This window comes from Petaurus breviceps, unplaced genomic scaffold (assembly GCF_028583685.1).
Source record: "Petaurus breviceps papuanus isolate PSGF00001 unplaced genomic scaffold, PetGlider_PUasm1.0 90603, whole genome shotgun sequence".
Classification (NCBI taxonomy): Eukaryota; Metazoa; Chordata; class Mammalia; order Diprotodontia; family Petauridae; genus Petaurus; species Petaurus breviceps.
Window position 1 is genome coordinate 990,965 of NW_027187284.1, and position 27,179 is coordinate 1,018,143.

General features: G+C 36.1%; 1 protein-coding gene and 1 non-coding gene across 11 annotated transcripts in view; both read right to left on the reverse strand.

The window, feature by feature from the left end:
• Positions 1–27,179, reverse strand: part of DMD (dystrophin) — a 2,504,498-nt gene that overhangs the window by 854,365 nt on the left and 1,622,954 nt on the right. The window lies entirely within an intron of this gene.
• Positions 8,092–8,194, reverse strand: LOC138142803 (U6 spliceosomal RNA). The gene has a single exon (XR_011163543.1). It is a non-coding gene; the product is annotated as a U6 spliceosomal RNA (small nuclear RNA).

Genomic DNA, 27,179 nt, shown 5'->3' on the forward strand with positions numbered 1-27,179 from the left:
GTAAAGCAACTATCCTTCTATCTAATCCTATTAAACAAAACAAAGCTATTTCCGTTCAGAGTACAGCCTGTAAACCTCATCCCCTCTCCCACAAACACTCTATAGTGAGGAAAAACAATTAAAAATCATTCAATTCCCTTATGTGTTAATTCAGTATCCATCCAAACCTTGGCCTAATTTCACACAAGATTACCTCCATTATTTTTGTAATTTTTTTAATATTAATTTCAAGTTCCCAGTAGTTTAATTTTAGTATTAACAGAATTTTTTTCCAGAATAAACAGGTAATTCAAGTTTTGTGGGTGGTTTCTCCCTCCCCTCTCACATCTCACACACATACAAAAACACATATATTTATAAGTTGGTTAAGTTGGGATCTGCAGTTGTAAGAAAATACTCTCACACTGATGAGACCACTGATCCATCAAAGCTATATCCAAATGTCAACACATTTAAAAGTGCATCTTGTAAAGACTAATATTGTGCTCAGTGTAAGCCATCATTGGTGTCAGTTTTAAATTCAAGAACTTGTATACTTGTTTTAGATCCCTGATTTTACTGTATGGGTATTCCCACTACAAGTATAAATCACATCATATTCACACCTTCTTATGCTGTGTGATTCATGCTTATGTCCTTCCATAAATTCTCTCTACAGGGTTCACCTAATATACTAGAAGCTTTCCTTTTTTAATGTAAGTTTAATATTTTATGAATAACAGTGTAGCATGTGGGCTAAGAATTATCCCTTTCTCATTATATGAGGCATCTAAGTTGGAATTAGAAAGCCTGAGTTCAAATTCTGTCTCAGATATTTACTGTGTATATCTTCTTGGGCAAGACACTTAAACTCTATCAGTTTCAATTTACTAATATGTAAAATGGGGATAATTAAAACCATCTGCCTCATAGGCTTGTTGGAAAGCTCAAGTGAGATAGTATAAGGTAGTTTGTGAAACTTAAATTCTAAACATTAAATATTATTAGTTATATGGTGTTCCATCTACCTCCATTTCCAGTCACATCCTGAATGATGATTTTTGCACCACTTCATGTACAAGTAATGACAATTATTAGCATGCTTCAGATTATAAAGACTTCCTACATGTCTTTCCATTTTCCATTGTGTAACCTGGAATTTTTATGCTTCTGAAATTGAGCTTTTTCATCATTCACATCTATCTAATTCAACTGGAGTATATATTTTAAAAGATGTGCTTTGACAGCAGGGAACAATTTGGAATCACAGCATTACATTATTTCATGAAGACAATCTGGCCCACTTTGCTTCTTTTATTCAATTTTGGACCCAGCTCATCTCCTGTAACACATACCGATGAGCTAATTGTACTGGAAATATGGTTTGGGATTAAACATTGAAAGGTTATGAATCCTTTAAATTTTCTAATGCTTCAAATTCTATGACTTTGAAAAAGGGTTGCAAGGCTTATAAATAAAATATTATCTATTTAAATAATTTCTTCTTAGACAAAATAGTAAATATAGTATTAATACTAAATACCATTTTAAGTACAGCATTTGTGTGAAAAGAATAAAGAAGTATTATCCTAATGACTTTAAACCTGTATCAGAATCAATACAGAGATAAAATTATTTTCTCCCAAGTCTACCAGTCACTCCTGTCAGGAGGATAGTATATCTGGGATTCTGCAGAGAATTTGGGGTAAAAAGAAGGAAAAAAAGCCAGGTCAAGAGGTACTGAGTTCAGAATGCATTCTCCATCTTGGTAACATTGAGAACTTTCCAGAGTTGAGCATTTGTGTTTCTTTGATTCTCCCTATCACACTCTGATAGCTCCTACTTGGAATTGCCTTTGGAGTTGCTATATTACTAGAATGGCATATTTTGCTACTCAAAAGCAGAGAAGAAAAGGCAGGAACATCACCAATTGCTGCTCAGTCTCTGAAAGGTTCCACCTATGAAATGACCAATCCAATGTGCCTCTCTAGTGGCAGCTGGAACCATAGCTCCAAAAATCAGATTTCAGAGTCTTTGTGAGCAGAAATGAAGGAGTACCAAACCCAGCTTTTGAAAATCCACATGGCATCAAGTTAGAGGATGAATTTAGAACTATTCATTTCTTGACCTGACTTCTTTTTTCTTCCAATATTCTTTATAAATAGTCCTATATGCCCCACTCCCATGAAGTCAGTGGCTGGTGGAGTCTAGGAAAGCCTTTCCAATTTCTGTGGAAATTCCAGTATAGACTTACACAAGCAAGCATCACAAGTTTGCATCTGAATATTTTTTAAAACTAGGAAATGTTTAGAATATGAACTATCCAATCTATTAGATAAAGGATACAAAATATGATATTTTAAATAATGGATAACTATTTACAATTAATCCATCTGACTATAGGACATCTCCCATGTCTACCTAGATATCTCACAGATACCTCAAATTCAGCATGTCCCAAACCATGCTTCTTATCTTTCACCAAAACATTTTTACATCTTCTGTAAGTAGTATCAAGATTTACCTAGTTATAGTAGTTAAGGTAATGGTGGGGAATCAATTAAATCAATTCACTTATCACCCTCATCCTCAGCTGAAGCAACTAAAAAGATACTATACATTAATATCAGTATTAAGAATATGTCTGGGGGCGGAGCCAAGATGGCGGAGTAGAAGCATGACCTTCCCACGGCTCCAGCTTCCACCTTCCCCAACCCATATAAAAAGGGGAATCTAAACAAACTTTGGAGCTGCAGAACCCACAAAATGACACAGAGAAGCTAACCTCCCGCTGAGGACAGCCCGGTAGGCCAGAATGCAGCACACCAAGCCCAGGCCCTCGCCTGGGCTTTAGCCCCAGGGGAGGCCTGACCAGCCACCAGCCCAAGGGACTCCAGATCGGCAGCAGCTGTGGCCGTTTCCAGATTTATCAACACATAGATGCAAAGGACAAAGTGAGAGATCAGTGCAGTCTGGACTTTGGGACCAGTAAGTAGGAGTATGTGGTTTTTACCCCTGGGGTGAGAAGCCGCTGAGATGGCTGGCACAGCCAGCCAGCGCCATGTGGCCGCTGCAGCTCCTGGCCTTCAGAGTGTAGGAGGCCCAATCACCAGTCTGAGGGGTAATCGCTCTTGCTTTAACCTGCTTGGATCTGGATTGCAGTCTAGGGTGGAGGTCCTGGGGTGTGTGTCCAGCTTGCCAGAGTGTGTGGAGGCCTCAGAGAGGGTACCCATCTAATACCTCCAGCAGCTGAGAAAACCCCAGCGTTTGGGATGAAAGCTCCTCCATCTAGTGGCAGAGTCCTACTGTAGCAAAAAGCCCAAAAGTCAAGTAATTGAGTGGCAAAATGAGCAGGCAAAGGAAACAAAGCAGACAGAAGATTCCAACATTACACTCCTATTTTGGGGACAAAAAGGAGCAAAGCATGGAACAGGAAGAAAACAGTGAAGTCAGAACTCCTGCACCAAAACCTTCAAAGGAAAATACAAGCTGGTTACAGGCTATAGAGGACCTTAAGAAGCAGATAAGAGAAGTGGAGGAAAAATTGGGAAGAGAAATGAGAACAATGCAAGAAAATTATGAAATGAGAGTCAACAGCCTGACTGAGGAAAATAATACTTTAAAAAACAGACTGACTCAAATGGAAAAGGAGGCTCAAAAAGGCAATGAGGAGAAGAATGCCTTAAAAAGCCAAATTTGTCAGATGGAAAAAGAATCTCAAAAGCTCAATGAGGAGAATCATTGCTTCAGAATTAGACTGGAGCAAATGGAAGCTAATGACTTCATGAGAAATCAAGATGCTGTTAAACAGATCCAAACAAATGAAAGAATAGAAGTCAATGGGAAATATCTCATGGGAAGAACCACTGACCTGGAAAATAGATCCAGGAGAGATAATTTAAAAATTATTGGACTATCTGAAAGCCATGACCAAAGTAAGAACCTAGAAATCATCCTCCAGGAAGTTCTCAAAGAAAACTGCCCTGATGTTTTAGTACCAGAGGGCAAAATAGAGGTGGAAAGAATCCACTGATCACCTCCTGAAAAAGATCCCAAAAAGAAAACTCCTAGGAATATTATAACCAGGTTCTGGAATTCCCAGATTAAGGAGAGAATATTACAAGCATCCAGGAAGAAACAATTTGAATATTGTGGAAACACAATCAGGATAACCCAGGATCTGGCAGCTTCTACACTGAGGGATCAAAGGGCTCGGAATATGATATTGTTGAGGTCAAAGGATCTGGGATTAAAACCAAGAGTCACCTACCCAGAAAAACTGAGTATCCTGTTTCAGGGGAAAATATGGTCATTCAGTGGAATAGAGGACTTTCAAGCATTCTTGATGAAAAAACCAGAGTTGAATGGAAAATTTGACATTCAGGTACAAGAAGCAAGAGAAGCATGAGAAGGTAAACAGGGAAAAGAAATCATAAGGAATTTATCAAAGTTGAACTATTAACTAAACAATAATTATAACTTATGAAAATTTTCTCAGTATTTTAAGGGATTAGAAATACATATATATATATGTACACACACATATATATATATACACATATATGTATATATGTATATATATATGGGGGTGGCCAGGTAGCACAGTGAGTAAGAACACTGGCTCCAGTGTCAGGATGACCTGGAGATCAAATTCCAGGCTCAGACACTTAGCACCCACCCAGAAACACCTGGCCATGTAACCTTGAGCAAGTTACTTAACCCCAATTGCTTTGGGGCAGCCAGGTGTCTCAGCAAGTAAGAGCACTGGCTCCAGTGTTTGGGTGACCTGGAGATCGAATCCTGGGCTCAGACACTCAGCACCATACCCAGAAATAACTGGCCGTGTAATCTTGAGCAAGTTACTTAACCCTGATTGCTTAAAAAAAATATATATATATATATATATATATATATATATATATGTCTATATATGAGGGTGTATGGGCATATGAATACATATGTGAATGTGTGTATATATGTTTACAGGTATACATAGATGGAGGGCACAGGACCAATTTAACAGGAAGGGATGATACTTAAAATGTGAAATTAAGAGGTGAGAGGAATATAATGAGAGGAGATGGGGAGAGACAGATTGGGGTAAACTATCTCATACAGAAGAGGCAAGGGAAAATGGTTGCAATAGAGGGGAAGAATAGGAAGGCAAAAGGGAATGGGTCAACCTTATTCCCATTGAATCTGGCTTGAGGAGGGAATGAAATATACACTAAATAGGGTATCTCACCCTCCAGGAGAGTAGGGGGGGAAGGGGATGAGAGGGGGGATGATGGAAGGGAGGGTAGTCTGGGGGGGAGGGAACATGGAAGCACCCACTTTTGAAAAGGGACAGGATTAAAGTAGAGAATAGAACAAGTGGGAGGTGGGATAGGAGGGAGGGAAATACAGTCAGTCTTTTACAATATATCTACTGTGTTATTGTTTTAAATTAGCCACACATGTACATCCTATACTGAGCTGCTTATCTTCCCAGTAAGGGTGGGTGACAAGGAAGGAAGGGAATGAATCTGGAATTCAAAGTTTTAAAATAAAATATTCAAATATATATATGTATATATATATATGTGTGTATATATATGTAAATATATATGTATATATATATGTAAATATATATGTATATATATATATATACTATTATTAATACCATCTTACATGTATTTGGGAAATGAGATATACAGGCACTGAGCCATAAAGATCCACTGTAAAAGTTGAAAGGGGTATGGGAGAAAATATGGGAGAAAGCAGATTGGAGGAGGAGATATCCTGTGGGACTGCTATTTTGGGGCAGTGGGTAGGGGAAAAATGGGGAGAAAATTTCTAACTCAAAATCTGGCGGAAATGAATGATGTAAAACAGAAGTTAATAAAGCATTAAAAAAAGAACACTTCTACTGAAACAATCAATTAGGACATTAGGTTAGCAGTGAGCAATCTGTGATTGATTTGGAAGGAGTGAAAGCCACTAGATACTTTACTGAACCAATACTGAGATTGACTGAAGAGATTCATGCATACCCTGTGGGTTATATAAAATAGAAAATCAGTTTGAAAATCATCTTCAAGTACTCAGGTAGCTCAATGGTGGAAGCCATTAGAGTCAAACCCCTGAGAAACCATCTCTTAGGTGGATAAGGGAAAAAGGGAAAGAGAAATAGCTTTATCTCCTTCCCCTTCTCTACCTCAATCAAATGTTCACCTTATAAATATTGAAGAGTTACAGGATTTGAGTTGCTTGTCAGCATCATTGCAACGTTCCTGGAACAGACTTGGGAACCAAGGACAAAGGAAACTTCTAAGAAAATACACAAGATACTCCGCAATGACCACAGAAGAAAGCTATATAATGCTGATGGAGAACTTAATGAAGATCCTTAGAAAGGCAGACAAGGAATTTCAGCGAAGGACTTCCAAGAACTCTTGAGTTGTCCTTTTTTGCCATACTATGTATCCTGTGCTTAAATTTACTTCCCCCTGGACTCTGTATTTATGTGTAAGAGAGTGTCTCCTCAGTTTGGTAAAGATATTTTGAACCAGCTATTTTTACTATACACTATACACCTTAGTAAATACTTATTTCTCAAAGTTATTTAAGACTGGCTTGTTGATTAATATGAACACAAGTACATAGTGGAAGATTCCAGATATACCTCCTAGAACCCTGGAATCCAGTCCAATATTACTGAAGGACTGGTCACTGATAAAGAGATGGCGGGAGGGGAGAAGTTAAAGGGGAAAGATCAGGTTGGATTGGGGTTTTCTATTATCATCAAAATAATAATGATGACTCTCAAATTTATTTATCTTGTTCTCATCTCTTTCAGGAACTCCACATCTGCTGGCCATTTTAGCTTATTTGTACTAAAGGCTTATTTTATCTTTTTCTTTTCTTAAAATTTGTTATATTATTATATATTATATTAATATGTGAATTAATATAATATATATTTATGAAATAAAACAAGGGTTTCCATAGCAGAGTAAAATTAATAAAAAGATAATTACATGTGAAATTGAAAGTTTATTATATACAACTTACAATTTATTTTAAATATATAATAAAACTATTTGTAAATTTCTTTTTTTCCCTTTTTTCTCCTTCCACCTACCCCAGAGATGGCTATAATTAGACACAACTATGTATATATGTAAAATCATTCTCTATATATTTCTATTTATTAGGTCTTTCTCTTCTTTCACATGTCTGAAATTTTATCCAAAGAGTTACTAAACTACCTAGACCTTTTAACCCAGCAATATCACTATTACATCTGTTTCCAAAGATGTTATGGAAAAAGCAAAAAATAAACCTTATACACTCTAAAATATTTATACCATAATCTTCTCAAACATATTTTTCTTCCTAACTACTTTATTTCTGTTGAGGGTACCACCATCCTTTTGGTAACCTGGGTTAACAATCTCAGGATCATGTTTGTCTCTCCATTCTCCCTCAACCTCCCATATTAAATCAATTGTCAAATCATTGATTCTGTCTCCATAATATCTCCACTATCCAGACCCTTCTTTTCACCCAATGAATTTGTCACTCTATCAGGCCTTCATAAAATTGCTCTTGGACTACTGAAATAATGTCCTAATTATTTTCCCTGATTTGAGTCTTTATTGTACCCCTTTTTCCCCCAACTGTAAAATGGATATTCCTAAAATATAGCACTAGTAATGGCATACACCTGATTAAGAAGCTTTGCTGACTTCCTATTGCTTCTCAGTGCAGTTCAGCATCTCATCTTACACAAAGGCATTCCTGCAGACCACAGCAGCTTGTGCTATACTCAACTCCCCGAATTACTTTGAATTTAGTTGTCAGTAACAAAAACACTCATCTGCTCTTTGCTTGGTTTGGTCCATTTCTGTTGCACATTGCATCATTATACTCCAAGGATCAAATTTAAAATATATAGACACAGATTTAGATGTAGATCACATAATTTATATATATATACATATATGTAAGAAAATTATATACATATACATGTGTATGTATATTTATGAATCTTAAAATTTGTATGTGTTTATATATGATTTTAACATGGATATGTTCACAAATAAGCATATGCATTTGCTGCAAAGGAAGCGAAATATAGAATGTTTGACAAATATTTGTCATCCCTTAGCAAAAGCAATGCTAATCTTCTCTGTATCATTTAAAATTTAGTATATATTCTGCCAAAGAGAGTATCAATAGATGATATAGATATACATATGGATATTAATATACACACATATGTATTTATATATTTGTGTATATGTGTATATACATTTGAAGTTAAATAGTTCTCATGTAGACCTATTTGATAATGCCAATTAATTAATAAAGACCATTATTTCATTAATTTTCTCATGTACCATAAATTAAAAAAAATTGAAGATGTAATTTTTCTTATTTTTTTTTCCATTTTCACAAATAAAAGCTAACAGAGAAGTTAGAATTGGGAAAGATATCTCCACACATATAACAGTGATTTTTTTATTACTGCTCTGGAGAACATATGTCAATATTAATGATTTTTGACCTTTGGGAAGCTAATAAAATAATCATGGACACAAAAGTGAAAAGCCTGTGATTATATGCCACAATGCTTTTTTTGAATATATGTTTACATATGGTTTAAAAATGATCATGTATGATTCATTTGGGGAGGGGGGGTCCTTATTCAACAATGGCATCATTTAAATATTATTAGTAAAATGGGATCTAAATTTAATCTATAAAGTGAAATTTTGTTTGGAACTTTACAGAAAAATTATTTGTACTTGATTCATTTTAATTATATAAATATATTGTGCACATTTTTTCTTTCAAATAAATACTAAAACAAAGGTTCCTTTGATAGGAACCACCATGAATACTTCTCTCCTTATACATACTTTTTATTACCACATGTAGATCTTTTGGTTGTTATCCCTGAAGTTCTGCAAAAACATAATTCATAATGGTATAAATGAAAATTCCAAAAGAGGTTTCACACTTAGTAAGAGAATGAATAATATCTTTTCAGACACTGAGGGATTCTACTTTCATTAACATACTGAACTTATTAGTTTTTGAATAATGTTTAATGGCCATAAGAAACAATCTCATAATTAATTTCTCAGTTTATTAAATTATAACACTTCACAACTGTGTGACAGAATAATCCTTAATAGCATGTTTAGTGTCCAAGTCTATATCTGTATGTATGTGTGTATACACACACATACATATGTTAGGTACTTCTTGATATTGTTTAATATCCAATAAACTTTGGAAAGTTATATCCTGTAAAACAAGTTAAAATGGCCATGCCTGTTTATTGAAGCTTTAATAGCTGTAATTTCATTTTAAAAACAGGGTTCTCAGTGTGCGTGACCAACTACAAGCATATCACTGTGTAATATGGCTTCCATCTCATTCTTCATCATTCCTCAGAATACTAATGAATCTCAGAGAAACAAAGCATGGAATTTGATGCAGTCAAAAAAATCTGATATTACTCAAACTCTCAATTTAATTTTTTCCAATAGTCGCTCCAAGAATTAGAAGCTCCAACATATGTAAATAAGCCTGGTGACCCTGTGTTCCTTTCACCAAAGATACGGTAAGAGACATGCTTGCTTTAGCCTTAAAATTGTTTTTTTTTTCCACAAATTTGTTTCAGTGGTCTTGTTAGGTGCCTGCCTGAAGAAGAGAAGAGAAAGGGTCGTTTTGAGCACTATATCTAATTGCATATAATTCTATCAAAGCTGCCATGATGCAATATGAACAAAACTAAGATATTGGGTACTGGTGCATAGCATTCAACATTCATTAGGTAGATATCATAGTCATATTTTATTCAAATTGCTTTTTATGCTTACAGAGTGATTTTTAAATTCTATTGTCCTTCCCCTCAATTGTAATTTCATAGAAATCACTGTATCACACACACACACAACCACTGCAAAGGAAAATGAAAAACCAAATCTAATACAGAAGTCCTCAAAACTTAACAATTCTGACTATGTTCAATGTCACTTTATTTTGTGCATAATAATGTATCCCCCTCGAAAAAAACTGAAAAATCTGACTTAATGCTATAATATCTGAAAGGTTATTTTTTTAATCAAAATTATGAAAAAGCTGATGGGATTCAGTTTTTTAGAAATTAAATAATGCAAGAATATTAAAATTCATGTGCCAACTTGACTATTGCTTTGGCATTATTTAGAAGTGGTGGGCTTGTCGGGGCTACATCACAAGAACATGGCTTCACACATCAACACCAGGGTTAGGGGTGAGAACAGGTCACTCTGTCCCAGTCACAGAATGACAAGGGTTTTCCGACAGAGAGCCAGATGATCAGGAAGTCTCTGGTACAAGACAGTTCTAATGAAGCAGTGAGAACATCACAGAATGGTGGAGGGGAGAGGGTCTAGTGCTGCTCATTCTTAGGACAGGAGCCAACTTCTACAGAGATGAATGGCACCTGCTAGCTTTAGGCCTCCTGGCCACAGAGCTTACTTGGCCCGAGGGTTTCTGAACTTCATTCCAGCAAATTTAGCCTTGCTGCCCAGCTCTTCCTCAATTCTGAGAAGCTGGTTATACTTGGCCAGATGCTCAGATAGGGAGGGGACACCAGTCTTGATCTGACCAGTGTAGAGACCCCCCACCAGGTCTGCAATGAAGCTCTTGTAGAGGTCCCCAAGCTCAGAAGGGGAGATGTATCTGCTGGAATCATCAGGAGACTTGAAGTCCAAGTCATATTTCCCAGATTGGAAGAATTCTGGGGCATCAACATCCATGCCAATTATGACCTAATCAGTGTAGCCAGACTTACTAATAGCATTCTTGAGCAGGTCCAGAGCTTCTTTATTCTCCAGGATGTTAGGAGCAAAGCCACCCTCATCCCCCATGTTGGTAGCATTCTGTCCATATTTCTGCTTAATCACACTCTTCAGGTTGTGGTAGACCTCAGCTCCAAAGTACATGACCTCCTTAAAGTGTGCTGCTCCAATAGGGAGGATCATGAACTCCTGCATGGCCAGCTTGTTACTAGCATGGGAACCACCATTGATCACGCTGAAGGCTAGAACTGGCAGGATGACTTCATCATGGCCTGCAAGGTCAGCAATATGGTGGTACAGCCAAACACCTTTCTCAGCAGCTCTGGCTTTACAAACAGCCAGAGACACTCCCAATATGACATTTGCACCAAATTTAGGTTTGTTCTCAGTGCCATCCATCTCTATTATCAATTTGTCAATCTTCTCCTGCTCCACAGCATTCAGTTTCTTGCTAATCAGCGTCTGGGCAATAGTTTCATTGATGTGCTCCAACACTTTTGAGACACTTTTCCCCATGTCATGGCTCTCAGAGTTCCAAGGCTTCATGGATACCAATAGAAGCACCGCTGGGCACAGTAGCTTGCAACTGACCTTTTTCAGTGTAGAGATCAACTTCAGCAGTGGGGTTTCCATGAGAGTCAGAGATCTCTCTTCCCTGGATCTTATAAATAGAAATGTTGAGTTTCTGGTTGGGAGTTTCTCCTCTGGACTCAGAGAACAGAGACTGAAATAAAATGTATTTCTTTCTTTTCTCTGGATGGCAAAAATAATTTACTTTCTTCAAGGTTCACTTTATGTTCCATAGTAGAAAACCCTGATAATGTAGTTATTGTCCTCTCCCTCCTCAAATTTTCCTTTGTCTGAATCCCTGCCACAAATCTCCTTTTCGTGCTCCTTATTTGTCATTTCATTCTCAAGCCCTCTGATCTATCTACAACCCAATTTTATAATGCCTATACTACTTACATTCTCTAGCTCACTGGCTTCTTAAATACATGCAACTCATTCATCTCTAGAGTGTCCTGCAGCACTTCTTAAATTGTTGGTCATGACCCTATAAGGGGTCCAAAAAAATGTGGCAGTGCTAAAAGGTTTCTGAATGCACAATGACCAAAAATTAATTAAAAATCAAATGTATAATTTATCTGAGGTATTTCTGGAAGCTCTTACCCTGTTGTATTGCATAACTTGGTTCTGAACACAAAGCATGAGTACTTTGCACTGTGGATGCCCTCAGGACATGCAACAGCAAGGCTACCTAAAAGGGGTCTTGAATGGAAAAAGTTTAAGAAGCCCTGTGGACCTAGAACAACTGACCAAATAAATGTTCAGGTCATCATATCTGGACATATCTTTTCCTAATGTTCCCTTTAATATAGTGGTTTTAACCTGTCAAACTGGGGACAGAAAAAGGAAGATAGAATAATGGGATCATCATAAGAAAGGAAGGATAGTGTAGTGAAAAGTATGCTGGATATACAGGGAGAGGATTTCAGTTTGAGTTCCAGCTGCCACTGACTAGCTGACTGATCACAGACCAGTCACTTTTCTCCTCTGGGCTTTCGTTTCCTCAGATCAGAAATGAGCGGCTTTGACAGGTTGTCTCCTAAAGTCCTTTCTACCTTTAAATCTATTATCCTATGATCCTGTGATATTGGTGTCTGTGAACTAAAAATTCTGGAAAAAAAATTGGACTACCATTTATAAAACTACAATGTGGACATGGTCCTAAGCAGAGGTTAGTGTAATCTACTGTTCTGAAACATGGCACAAGCAAGAGTGTGCTATATTGGAGGCACAGGCCACATGGTTAGAAAAGGGCTGGATAGAAAAGACATGTGGAAGAGGGGATTTGGGGAGGGAAAGTTGAGAGATCTAGAATAAAATTCCCTATTTCTGCAGCAAATTTTACTATCTTTCCTTCCTCTCAATGTATCAGTCATTATTTCTGAGTAGTAAGAATCTTCTCAGACCACTAAGTACTAAGTTTATTAATTATATCTGAATGATTGTGATACAAGAGCTAAATAAATCAAGAGAAAGAATAACGGATTAGGAATTAGGAGACCTGGGTTCTATAGCTGACTCTGGGTCACAGGCTTTAGAATCCCATTCCTCATGCCTCCCATACAATGTCCCCTAGAAACCTACATAAGATCCCTGTGGATATTCCATAACTGACACAATTGGTCTAAGAGATATCACTGAATATGGAGACAAGAGCAATGATTTCAGTTCAATTCAACACCTAAAATAGGTTCTTACTCCCTTGTGACCTTGGACAAGTCACTTAATCTCTCTGAACCTCTGTTTATTCATCTGTAAAATGAGAAGGTCTTTTCCCACTTCTAGATCAATTCTCTATCCATTGATCCATAGAGCTTCTTTTTTGGACACATAGCAGGTACTCAAAATATATTGTTGCTCCTGTTTGATTCAGAGGTGAAAGGGATCTTAAACATAATTGATTTCAATGGAGAAAACTGAGTACTACAAAGGTTAAATGATTTGCCTAGGGTCTCAAGCCAATTAGTTGCTGAGACAGAACTGGAATCCATCTCATCTTGACTCAAGTTGAACCCTCTAACTGCTATGCCACCTAGATGTGCCCTCTTCTTTACCAAAACTGTTCTAGACTTCCAGACTACAGAATATCTAGGCTAAGATGCTTATTTTACAGATAAGGAAACTAACCACCTAAATCACACAGAGAGTCTGTAGCAGATATCAAATCTGAATCCATTTACTCTAATTCCAAATCCAGTATTCTTTCTACTACCCCATACTACCTCTGTTAACTCTGTATAGAGTAGAACTCAGTGATCTCAAAAAGTATTATGTGTGGTAGTACTAATTACATATCAATTTATGCTTTTAAAATATTTTATGTATGTTGTCTAATTTGATCCTTTCAACAATCCTGTGAAGGTAGGAAAAGAGTGATTAGCTATATTTTAAACATAGATGCTCAAATGGTCAAGGTCACCCCTAGTAAGTAGCAGAGTCCAGGAATGAACCCCAAAAGTTGAGCTGAAAGTAGAGACCCAAAGGGGCATGGGAATCAATACTAAAAATTCTAAAATAGTCACAATAAATTTCTAAAACATTATAAGTGGGCAGATTTTAATTTTTAATAAATTTAATAAATTTTTAATTTCATGTGTGTGCATATATATACATACACACACTATAAAAATATGATTTTGTATTAAATGTTATGTAATAGCTCTTCTATGGTAGAAAAGAATTGGAAACTGAAGGGATACCCATCAATTGTGGAATGACTGAAGAAGTTGTGGTATATTATTGTGATGGAATACTACTGAGCTTTAAGAAATGATGAGGGAAATAGCTTCAGAAAAACCTAAGAAGACCTATATGAATTAATGGAAAGTGACGTGAGCAAAGCCAGGAGAACATTGTATACAGTAACAGCAATGTTGTAATGATGATCATTTGTGAAAGACTTAGATACTCTAATCAAGATAATGATCCAAGATAATTCCAAAGGATTTTCAAAAATTGGAAACAAGGAAAATTGCTAGCCACCTTCAGAGACAGAAGTGAGCACAGTTTGAAGTATACTTTGAAAAATTTATTTTTCTTGCTTTTTAAAAATATGACTAATATGGAAATATGTTTTGCAGGACTCAAAGTCTATAATACATTGTTTGCCTTCTCAGTGAGAGGGGGAGGGGTGGAAGGAGGGAGAGAATTAAGAATTCAAAATAAAAAAAATGAATATTAAGAAATTTTGTTCAATAATAAATGTATAAGAAATGATCTAGGGGTGGCCAGGTAGCACAGTGAGTAAGAACACTGGCTCCAGTGTCAGGATGACCTGGAGATCAAATTCCAGGCTCAGACACTTAGTACCCACCCAGAAACACCTGGCCATGTAACCTTGAGCAAGTTACTTAACCCCAAGTGCTTAGGGGTGGCCAGGTGGCTCAGGAAGTAAGAGCACTGGCTCCAGTGTTGGGATGACCTGGGGATCAAATCCAGGCTCAGATACTTAGCAGCACATCCAGAAATAACTGGCCATGTAAACTTGAGCAAGTTACTTAACCCTGATTGCTTTAAAAAAAAAAAAAAGGAATGATCTAGTTCCTCTCTTCCATTCTTAAATATTTTAGATTTGTATAAGGATTTATAATTTTCAAAACATTTTCAATACATAAAATACTTTAATCTATATAACAATCCTGTGAAATGTCAGATAATATCAGCAGCATTTTAAAGATAACAAAACTGAGTTTTAGAAAGAGTAAGTCACTTGTCTACGGTTCCATTGAGATTATTATGGATAGGTGACCTGAGTCCAAAAGACATATTTAGTTACAAATATATATTATCATGAGAGTGTTGTATATTGGAAAAAGTACTGCACTAGGATTCAGAAATCTTAGCTCTTCTACTTTTTCCAATATACAACACTCTCATGATAATATATATTTGTAACCAAATATGTCTTTTGGACTCAGGTCACCTATCCATAATAATCTCAATTTGCTGTTCAAAAGACAGTGGCTTCTTGATCTGAGTACTATTAGGGTATAAGCTAACTTCTGCTTTAAAATTTCCAAACTGCCAGTGAGAAACAGAAACATAGGTCCCTCCATAATTTCTCTCTCTTCCCTTCCCACCTTATGAACATACTTGGGAGACATCAAACTAACTTGCCTCAGAATTACTATTACTACTGCTACTACTACTACTACTACTACTACCACCACCACCACCACTACTATTAGCTTGCATTTACATAACACTTTAATACTTGTAAAGTGCTTTATGTGTTATCTTATTTGGTCCTCATAAATAACACTGAAAGGTGGGTGCTATTATTATCCCCATTTTCAGATGAAGAAAGTAAGGCTAAGAAAGGTTAAGTGACTTGTCCAGCATGACAGAGCAAGTAAGGGTCTGAGACAGAATTTGAATTCAGCTCTCCCTGAAATTAAGTCAAACACTCTACTATTCCACCTAACTGCCTTCTGCCATGTCTATTCATGATGACCTATGGTCTCCATAATCTATCTGCTTTTGTCCATTCTGTACTTCTTTCCTACCTTGAATCTGTATGAATACTGTTCTTTTTACCGAATTTCCCATCTATTAAGGTCTAGCCTATCATTAGTGTATTAAATAGGTGGAACAGTGGATAGATAAGGCATTGGACCTGGAGTCAGGAAGGCCAGAGTTCAAATCCAGCCTCAGATACTTATCAGGAGTGTGACCTTGGGCAAATCACTTAACCCTATTTGCTTCAGTTTCTCCACTTGTAAAATGAGCTAGAGAAGGAAATGGCAAGCAGTTGCCAAGATAACCCCAAATGGGGTCTCAAAGAGTCATATATGACTGAAATGACTCAAAAATGTGTTGAATAGCTAGGTAGCACCACCTGCAGGCCTAATTCTGCATCATGGATGAGACTCTAGGCTCCTTGGTATGTCAGGTGTATACTTTAGTCATCTACAACCATCTGAGATTATGTAGAGAAAAATTGGGGTATAAAAATAGGCCACTCAATTCAATTCAACAAATCTTAACTGAGTACCTATATTGCAGAAGGCATTGTGCTAATGCTGGAGGCAAGGAATACATAAACAAATTCTGACCATGAGCAGGACAAAATCCACAGCAAAAAGGCAGGGTCTTTCCTGCCCTAAAAGTATATCATAGTCTAACATAGAAAAAAAATTATGCCCATCTGAAACTATAAATGTATATAAATATAACCAGCATCCTGAGAGAGCAAAAGGACAGAGGCTAACTTTAATATTTCAAAAGACCTAGATGTTCTGAGGATAGCTCTGCTCCATTGTAGATTGCAATGCTTCCAATCTCAGTAGAAAGTCTGTGAGACTTGCCATAGATTAAAAAACAATCATCATTGTATGGACAGAATTCTAGTGATGGATCTCTTCTGGAAATGATTTTAACTTATCTGTGATATCAACTACAGACATACATTATTAGTTTGCCATCAAAGCCTTCCCTGCTTGGTGGAATCTGATACAGGATTAGAATTTAGGAAAGTACATGTCTCTTTAAGCTGATGTGAATTTAATTTTTCTTGAAAAAAGAAAGATAACATGCTAGGGTCAAACAATGGATTTTAAATGTAGACTTCACACAGTTAACTCTAACAATATTTTAATCATTTTTTCTAATTACTTTATTGTTTCTCCTCCAAAGCAAGGATTTACCTGTCTCTCTAAATACAATGTGTATAAGTAATACAGTGAAAAACAGTGCTTAGTGGTTAGCAAATTGCCTTCTGCCCAAGGTTTTTCTGGCTCTAACTGAAAGATTAGCTTCTTTCCTTATCTTGGGACAAAACTTCATGTTTAGCAGCAGGTCAGGAACACAGCCTAATCCCATGTAGAAGTTTAGATTTATTAACTGCAATGTTTCAAAACAAACATAGGTTTAGAGCTGGAAAACACCTTTGAAGTCATTTATTCCAACCCCCTCATTTTACAAATGAGAACTCTTGGCTTTTGGTCCCACTATTCCCCAGGAATCTGTAACCAGATGATGTGCTATATGAAAACTACTGATGGAAAAAGATGGAATTATTAATGAGAATTTCTGACATTTCAAGGGTATCTGCTCAGCATATGAAAATATGAAGGAAGGGAATTACTCCATCAAGAAGGGTTAATTAATGAGGTGTCAATTAGAGTAAATTAACGGGGGTGGTTGATTTTGCATTCTTATTTTTGTTATCTATTGTTTTCCCAGCACCAATACTGATCAGAGAATCTTTTGGCTGGAAGGAGTTTTAATCAGTTCTTAATTTCCTTTACTATCCCCTCCATCAAGAGGTCATTTAACCACTGGTTGAAGACCTCAGGCAAACTATTCTATTTTTATATGGTTTTAATTATCAGAAAGTTGTTCTTTATTGAAGAAAGTGAATTAGAGCTTGCTTGACTATAACTGTTAATCCATTTGTTCTCAGTAATCCCTATTCTGATGCCATGGAGAATAAGGCTAATTCTTCCATATGAAAAGTTTTCCTATTTAAAGACACAGTAAGATCAACTGCAAAATACTTAAGAGTGGGAGCACAAAACTTTATGAGTGATGGCATTCCAAAAATCATAAAAAAGCAGCCCAGAGGATGGGAAACCCAAGTAGATGGTGACATAGCATTCAGCTCAGGCAGATTATTTTGAGATCATCTGTTAATGAAATCATAAGACAAATAAGATATGAAAAATAAAATAGGTCTATTGGCTTTTAACTCTACTATGGCTACTCTCATTGTAATGTACACAGGAATGGCAATGCATTGCAGATCTATAGTTTGAATGATGGATTGTAGGGGAAATAGAATGGAATTCTCCTACTTTTGTTGCCATACTACTCCAATGATTGATTTTGTAGTTACATTAAAATTCCCAAGGGGCAGAGCCAAGATGGAGTAAAAGCAGGGACTTGCTTGAGTTCTCCCCCAAACCGCTAAAAATACCTGTAAAATCGACTCTAAGCAAATTCTAGAGCAGCAGAACCCACAAAATGATAGAGTTTAGAAAAATCCCAGGCCAAGACAACCTGGAAGTTTGACAGGAAAGGCCTATTGCACCATTCTAAGAGAAGAGCATGGTCCAGTACGGGCCATGCCAGCAGATAAGATGCAGCAGGCCTCAGGGGACTGAATTACTGGCAGCTGTGGCAGTTTCCTGACTTCTCAACCCATAAATACCGAAGACAAATTAGGAGGTCAGTAGGAAAGGTCTGTTGGACCTGGGTGAGAGAGGAGCAAGGTCTGGCCTGGTCCCAGTCCTCCCCCACCAGCCCCCTCCCCCCCCACACACACCATTGAAGAATTAGCCTTATTCTCCATGGAAGCAGTGGTAGCAGCAGTGATAGTGGCTGCCCACAGACAATGGGATCAATTAGCTGGTCAGAGGAAGATTGCAGGAATTTCTTTGGTGGCACTGAGGCAAGATTCTCTTACTTTGCCCATTCTTGGATCTGGATCACAGTCCTGGGTGTCAGTCCTGTTGTGAGGAGCACTGGCCTGGCAGAGCTTGTGGTAGCAGTGGAGAGGGAATCTTCCTTACAATTTCAAGGCAGAAAGGAGTGCTTGTGGTCACTCACAGACCAGAGCACAGGCCAGGAGAGGAGTAAACACCTCTCCTTTCATCATACAACCTTGGAAGAACTAAAAAATTTACAGGTCCCTAGAAATATCTCTGAAAACAGTTGCACAAAACCCCTGAAACTTGGCACAGAGACCTATCTTAACAAAGAAGTTAGAAAGGCAAATAATTGGCTAGGAAAATGAGCAAGGAGCAGAAAAAAATTAAGACTATAGAATCTTACTTTGGTGACAAAGACGATCAAAATATAGAACCAGAAGAAGACAACAAAGTCAAAGCTCCTACATTCAAAACCTACAAGAAAAATATGAATTGGTCTCAGACCATGGAAGAACTCAAAAAGGATTTTAAAAATCAACTAAGAGGGGTGGCTAGGTGGTGCAGTGAATAGGGCACCAGCTCTGGAGTCAGGAGTACCTGAGTTCAAATCCGGCCTCAGACACAACACAAAAACTAGCCGTGTGACCTTGGGCAAATAACTTAACTCCAATTGTCCCCCAAACAAAAAAAAAAAGAAGGAAATCAACTAAGAGGTGTAGAGGAAAAATTGGGAAGAGAAACAAGAGTGATGCAAGAAAATATTAAAAAAAGAGTCAACAGCTTGCAAAGAAAACACAAAAAAATGCTGAAGAAAATAACACCTTCAAAAATAGACCTAACCCAAATGGTAAAAGAGGTCCAAAAATTCAATGAGGAGAAGAATGCCTTAAAAAGAACTGACCAAATGGAAAAGGAGATCCAAAAGGTCTCTGAAGAAAATAATTCCTTAAAAATTAGAATGCAGCAAATGGAAGCTAATGATTCTTATAAAACAAAACCAAAAGAATGAAAAAACAGAAGACAATGTGAAATATCTCCTTAGAAAAAACAACTGACTTGGGAAATAGATGCAGGAGAGAGATTTAAAAATTATTGGACTACCTGAAAACCATGATTAAAAAATGAACCTAGACATCATCTTTCAAGAAATTTGAAGGAAAACTACCCTGATATTCTAGAACCAGAGGGGAAAATAGATATTGAAAGAATTTACCAGTCACCTCCTGAAAGAGATCCCAAAAGGAAAAATAATAGGATTATTATAGCCAAATTCCAAAGTTTCTAGGTCAAGGAGAAAATATTACAAGCAGTCAGGAAGAAACAATCTGAGTGTTGTGAAAATACTATCAAGATAATACAAGATTTAGCAGCTGCAACATTAAGGGATCAGAGGACTTATAATATGATATTCTGGAGGTAAAAGGAGCTAGGATTAAAACCAAGAATCTCCTACCAATAAAATTTAGCGTAATCCTTCAGGGGGAGAAATGGATATTCAATGAAATAGAGGACTTCCAAGCATTCTTGATGAAAAGACCAGAGCTGAAGAGAAAATGTGACTTTCAGATATAAGAATCAAGAGAAGTATGAAAAGGTAAACAGAACAGAGAAATCAATGGATTTATTAAAGTTGAACTGTTCACATTCCTACATGGAAAGATAATATTTGTGACTCATGAGACCTTTCTCAGTATTAGGGTAGTTGGAGGGAAGACACACACACACAGATACACACACAGATACACAAATAAATATGTATATGCATGCATACATCCATGTACACATACACATATAACACATCACACAATATACATATGTGTCCGTATAGATGCGTATACATGTGTATTCACATACATGCAAATAGACACCTGTACATATGTATCTATTCATACATACACATATACACAAATATGTATGTATATATGTGTATGCATATATGTACATGTATATATATATGCTTATATACATACACACACATAGGACACAGGTTGAGTTGAATATGAAAGGATGATATCTAAAAAATAAAATTAAGAGTGAGAGAGGAATAGCCTGGGAGAAGGAGAAGGGAGAAGTAGAAGGGGGTAAATTATCTCACATAAAAGAGGAAAGAAAAAGCTTTTACACTGGAGGGGAATAGGGGTGAGGTGAGAGGGAATGAGTGAACCTTATTCTCATTGGATTTGACTTAAGAAGGGAATAACATACACACTCAATTGAGTATGTAAATCTATCTTACCCTATAGGAAAGTAGGGGGGAAGGGAATAAGAGGGGGTTGATAGAAGTGAGGGCAAATGGGAGGAGAGGGTAACCAGAAGCAAACACTTTTGAAGAGAGATAGGGTCAAAGGAGAGAATAGAATAAACAGGGAGCGAGGGTGGGATAGGATGGGGGAAATATAGTAAGCCTTCCACAACACGACTGTTATGTAGTTGCCTTCTAAATGAAGGTGGGTGGGGAGGAAGGGAGAGAATGTGGAACTCAAGAGTTTTAAAAACAAATGGTAAAAATTGTTTCTACATGCAACTGGGAAATAAGATATACAGGCAATGGTGCATAGAAATCTACATTGCTGTACAGAAAAATAGAAAGGAAGGAATAATAGAAGGGATGTGATAGAAAGGAGGGCAGAATGGGGGAAGGGTAATTAGAATGTGTGCTCTGGTGGGGTGGGGGCAGGGGAGAGATGGGGAGAAGATTTGCACCCCAAAAATCTTGTGGAAGTGAATGTTGAAAACTGAAAATTAATTAATTAATTTTAAAAAAAGAAAGAAAACAGTTTCCTTAAGGTGTTTTCTAGCTACTCCTCTTAAATTTTTTTCCCCAAGTCTTTTTCAGAGGTATTGTCTAGTTATATCTTTCTCTTATAGGAGAAGCAGCATGGTAAAAATGATTGCAATGCTAGATGTGAAATCAAAGATGATGCTCCAAATCTAGCCTCTGACAACCACTGTGGGAACACGTCACTATGGACAAGCCAATTAACCTGTCAGTGTTGTTTCTTCACCTTTAAAATGGGGCATAATAAAACATACTATTCCTACAGCACAAGGAGGTAACTCAAATGAAAGAATACAAATAAATCACTTTACAACCATAAAGTGTTGTATAAGTTGTTGTTGTGTTATTATTATTAATAATTATTCTGTCTTTAGAGGCAGGTAAGTGGCACGGTAGATAGAGTGTTAGACTTAGAAAAAGAGAAATTGAAATCTAGCCTTGGATACTTATGAGAAATGTGACAAGTTTATAAGTCACTTAGCCTATGTCTGCCTCAGTTTCCTCATGTTTATTCCCATTGAATTTGGTTTGAAGAGGAAATGAAATGAACACTAAATAGGGTATCTCACCCTCCAGGAGAGTGGGGGGGGATGATGGAAGGGTGGACAGGCTGAGGGGGAGGGAAGTTGGAAGCACCCACTTTTGAAAAGGGACAGGATCAAAGTAGAGTATAGAACAAGTAGGAGGTGTGATCGGAGGGAGGGAAATATAGTCAGTCTTTTACAATATATCTTCTATGTTATTGTTTTGCATTAGCCACACATGTACCACCTATACTGAATTTCTTATGTTCCCAGTAAGGGTGGGTGACAAGGGAGGAAGGGAAAGAATCTGGAATTCAAAGTTTTCAAATCAAATATATATACACATACACTCTTATTAATACTATTTTACATGTAATTGGGAAATAAGATATACAGGCACTGGGGCATAGAGATCCACTGGAAAAGTCGGAAGGGATATGGGAGAAAATATGGGAGAGAGCAGATTGGAGGAGGGGATATCCTGTGGGACTGCTATTTTGGGGTGGTGGGTAGGGGAAAAATGGGGAGAAAATCTGTAACTCAAAATCTGGTGGAAATTAATGATGTAAATCAGAAATTAATAAAACATTTGAAAAAAAGAATTTGTATCTAGACAATCTTTGAGATGACATAATTTGTTCAACTTCTTAAATTAAAAAAAAGGAACAATTCCACAATACTCTATCTCATACCTATTACCATCAAATTATGGCACTCTCATAATTATACTGCATGCAACAGGCTGTTACATGTAAAGCGACAATTTAGAAGCTTAGGTAGAACAATGGAGAGTAAAAAGGGTTTAATTTTTACACATCATTTCTTCAGGAAAATAACATCACTATGGCAAATAGCTCTGAAGAAGTTCAGGAAGGCTGCCATTGACTTAATTAACTTAACCATTTTCATTAGCAAACTCAATATTGACTTTAAAACAAAGTCTACTTAATTTATTTTAAGCAATGAATATTTATGAAACATTGTCATAGCACAGTTAAAAATTAAGATGGTATTACTGCAAGAAAAATAAAAGCAGGTTACTGAAAATGTGTGCCAGATCATTATTTGGAGTAGATTCAGTTACTTCTTATTATTTTTCAGTATTTCCCTCCAGACCCTCAACTTATGACCTTGGAACAGAAACAATATTTCTTCAATTGCTTTAGCACAGGAGTTGTAATACTCTCTCTTTTAGAAGAAAGTGAATGTCTAACTTAGTGGAAAAGACTAAAACAATGCATAAATCTGACACGTTGACTATAATTTTATGCTTCAGTTGCCAATCTAAATCTAGTCTTTTGAAAAACAGGTTCACTTTGTTGGTTTTATTCTTTTTATGTGCTTTCATATTAAAAGAAAACTTCATTAGACAACCATTGATTTTTTTGGTAAGAGAAATCTAATATGTTAGATATAAAGAATCTGGATTCTATCACAAACAATTGATGTACAAATATGTAATGGGAACTGAACAAACTAACAGTATATAAAAATCAAGTATAAATACACATTTTTGAAAACATGACTGACTCTGGTTTTCCTCCATTAATGATTTTAGATTTCTTTTTAAATTGCAAGATGTCTATAAGCAGCACTGAGTAGATGTCATTTTTATGCATGCATGTAAGACAGACAGAGATTGCAGAGGGAAGAAGAAGGAAGAGAGAGAGAGATGGAAAGGGGGGAACGGGGGAACGTGAGGAAGAATAAAAATAAAATATTTATTATGGAATTGTGGATAATGTGTTGACCTTAGAATCAGGGAGACCTGGGTTCAAATCCAGCTTCAAAATCTTACTACCTCCATGACTAGAGAAAGTTACTCAACCCCTCTGATCCTCAGTTTCTTGATCTGTAAAATGAAGATAACAATACCCATAGTATCTAACAGAACTGTTGTGAGACTTGAATGTGATAATTTATGCATTTTGAAAATTTTCAAGTGTTCTTTAAATGTTAACTCAGTGTAATCAAAAAAGTAATTATTAAATAATGACTTTGTAAGGTAAGGCATTAGGAGCAAGATGAAGAACTACACAGTCCTTGACTTCAAAAGATGTACAGTCTTCCAAGAATGAAACAATATGGAATGGCCAGGTAGCACAGCAAGTAAGAGCACTGGCTCCAGTGGTGGGATGACCTGGAGATCGAATCCCAGGCTCAGACACTTAGCACCCACCCAGAAACACCTGGCCATGTAACTTTGAGCAAGTTACTTAACCCCAATTGCTTAAAAAAAAAGAATGAAACAATATGTACTCAAAGAATTATAATCAAATGTAGAGTGTGATACAGAAATGTAAAAGTCCAAGAAAAATGCCCTAAGAAGTAAGAGGATGTCAATAATAGCTTGCTGAACCAGAAAAGGCTTCGTTTTTTTGTTTTTGTTTTTTGCTTTTTTGGAAGGGGGAATGCAGGGCAATTGGGGTTAAGTGACTTGCCCAAGATCACATGGCTAGTAAGTATTAAGTGTCTGAGGCCAGATTTGAACTCAGGTCCTCCTGACTCTAGGGCTGGTGCTCTATTCACTGTACTGCCTAGCTGCCCTGAAAAGGCTTCTTGTTATAGGTGGTACCTGGTCTCAGTCCTGATGAAGACAAGGATATTTACTAGTAGAAGATGAAGAATGAATGCATTCCAGGTATGAGGGTTGGATGTGGTATTATGAAAATGTACAGATGTTGAAGATATCATGGCACAAAAAAATAGGAAACAGCTCAAACTGCTAATTTGGCTTGAAAATAGAATACGTGAATAGTGATAGAAATATTAGAACCAGAATGTGGGAGGTCTTCTTTATCACAATAAAGAGTTTTTATATGATCCTAAGAGCAGTGAGGGCTTTCAATAGGAGAGTAACATAATCAAACCTATGCATCAGGGAGAATATTTTGGCAGCAGAATGAAGGATGAGAGGGGAGAGACAGAAAATAGGGAGATTAATCAGTAAGTGATTTCAATAGTTCTTGTGACAATTAATATTAGACTCAACTAGACTGATGGCCATGTAAATGAAAAGGAGGAGACAATGAAAAGAAACAGAATCTACAGGAAGATGAGCAGAACCAAGAGAATACTGTATACAGTAACAACATTGTTTTAAGAACAACTTTGAATGAATAATCATTTTGACTATTATAAATACCCAAATTAAAAATGAAAGACACATGAAGAAAGATGCTATCTGTATCCAGAGAAAGAGCTAATAAATCGAGTATGTATAGAAAAAAAATTACATATATACCTATTTGTGTCTAATGGTAGCCATCCCTAGGGTGTGAAAGGGGAAGGAAGAAAAAAAGAAAGAAATTCACACAGTAACTTTGCTGTATATTTAGAGGGAATAGCAAGTTGCACATAATGGATTTGCAGTTTTATTGCAATCATCTTTTTATACTATGTTATAGAAGTGTTTGTTTTATTGAAGAAATTAAAAATAAAATAGAAATTTTAAAATAGTGTATTTTGTTTTAACCTAGTAGTACCACATCCACTATCTAATCCCTGGTGCTTTTAATATCAGCTTCATAGTATAGATATATGGCAGCACCAAGAGTCTCTACTTCCTACATTTTTTTTAAGATATGATGATATTATTAATCTCTTATTCCCCCAAATGAATTTTTAAAATTATTTTGCCTAATTTTATAAAGTGTCCCTTTGGTAGTTTGAGAGGTGTACCAGGTGGCACAGTAGACAGAGCACTACAACAGAAGTCATCAAGAGTGGAGTTGAAATACAGCCTCAAATAGTTACTACCTTGTGACTCCAGGTAAATCACTTGATCTCTACCTGCCTCAGTTTTCTTAGGTGTAAGATGAGGAAAATAGCACCTACCTCCTGGGTTATTGGTAGAGAATTGGGCATTGTAGTTTCTAATAATTTTTCATGATTTCTCTTCCATTTATTGTGAATCCCTCTTTTCATTTTGATTTTCTTTCTTTAGAAATTGACTTTTTATTTGAAAAAAAAAGATCTATCAGATCGAGTATTTTCTACCATTTAAAAAATATTATTTAATTTTTAAAATTTATATTTTTGTGCTTATCAATTACCTGATGTTAAAAGGTATTTTGGGAGGGCTGACATACTCAGTTTATTGATTTTCTCTTTAATTAATATAAATGTGCCGGAGATACAAATATTCCTTCAAGGTCTAGTTTAGCCACATCTCATAAATTTTGGCATATTGTCTGCCTTATCATCTCTATGATATTTTTCTTTTGCCAATTTGCCCTTTCACTCACCATTTTTAGAACAATATTCATTATCCACTTATATCTGTGTATTTTGCTGATGTTTCTCTTATAAACTAAAATTATGTGAATAAATAATGTATTTAATATTCTACTTTTTAACATATATCAATCCTATATGCCAGAGAATATGATTACTTTATTAAATAGACTACAAGAAAAATATGCATATTTCTTATGATTCCCTTTCAAAAATAAGCAAAAATCTATATTTATGTACATGTAAATGTACAGATCCCAGCTTATGTATATATCCTTAATTTCTTGTTTACCTTCTGTTAGAGCTGTCTAATTTTGAAAGAGTAACAAGTCACTTAAACTTGTCTTACTGCTCATGTTTTTAGAAATTGTTGCTTTTCTTTTAAGTATTTATATACAATATTATTTGGTGTATATATATTTCACATTGATATTACTTTTACTTTATTATACTGTTTGTTATATTATTACTATCAATTGTGGATATCTTTAAACATAATATCATTTGATTGTTTATCTTGACCTTATCTATTTTTACTATTCCTTTGTCTGAGATTATGATTATCATTTGTTTCTTTAGATTTCATCTGAGACAAAATAAGTTGTATTCCAATATCCCATTTTAGCTCTTTATAAATCTATATTATTTAAATGTTTTCTATACAGCATATTTATATGTTTTGCTTTTTTAATCTCTACTGTCACTCTTTACTATTTTATGGATGAGTTCATGGTATTAGCATATACCTTTGGGGCTATTTTGATGGTTTTGTTGCCTATCAAATCCTTTTAAAATAGGGTTTATTTTTATTTCTTTTCCTTCCTTCTTTCTCTTTCTTCCTTTCCTTTCCTTTCCTTTCCTTTCCTTTCCTTTCCTTTCCTTT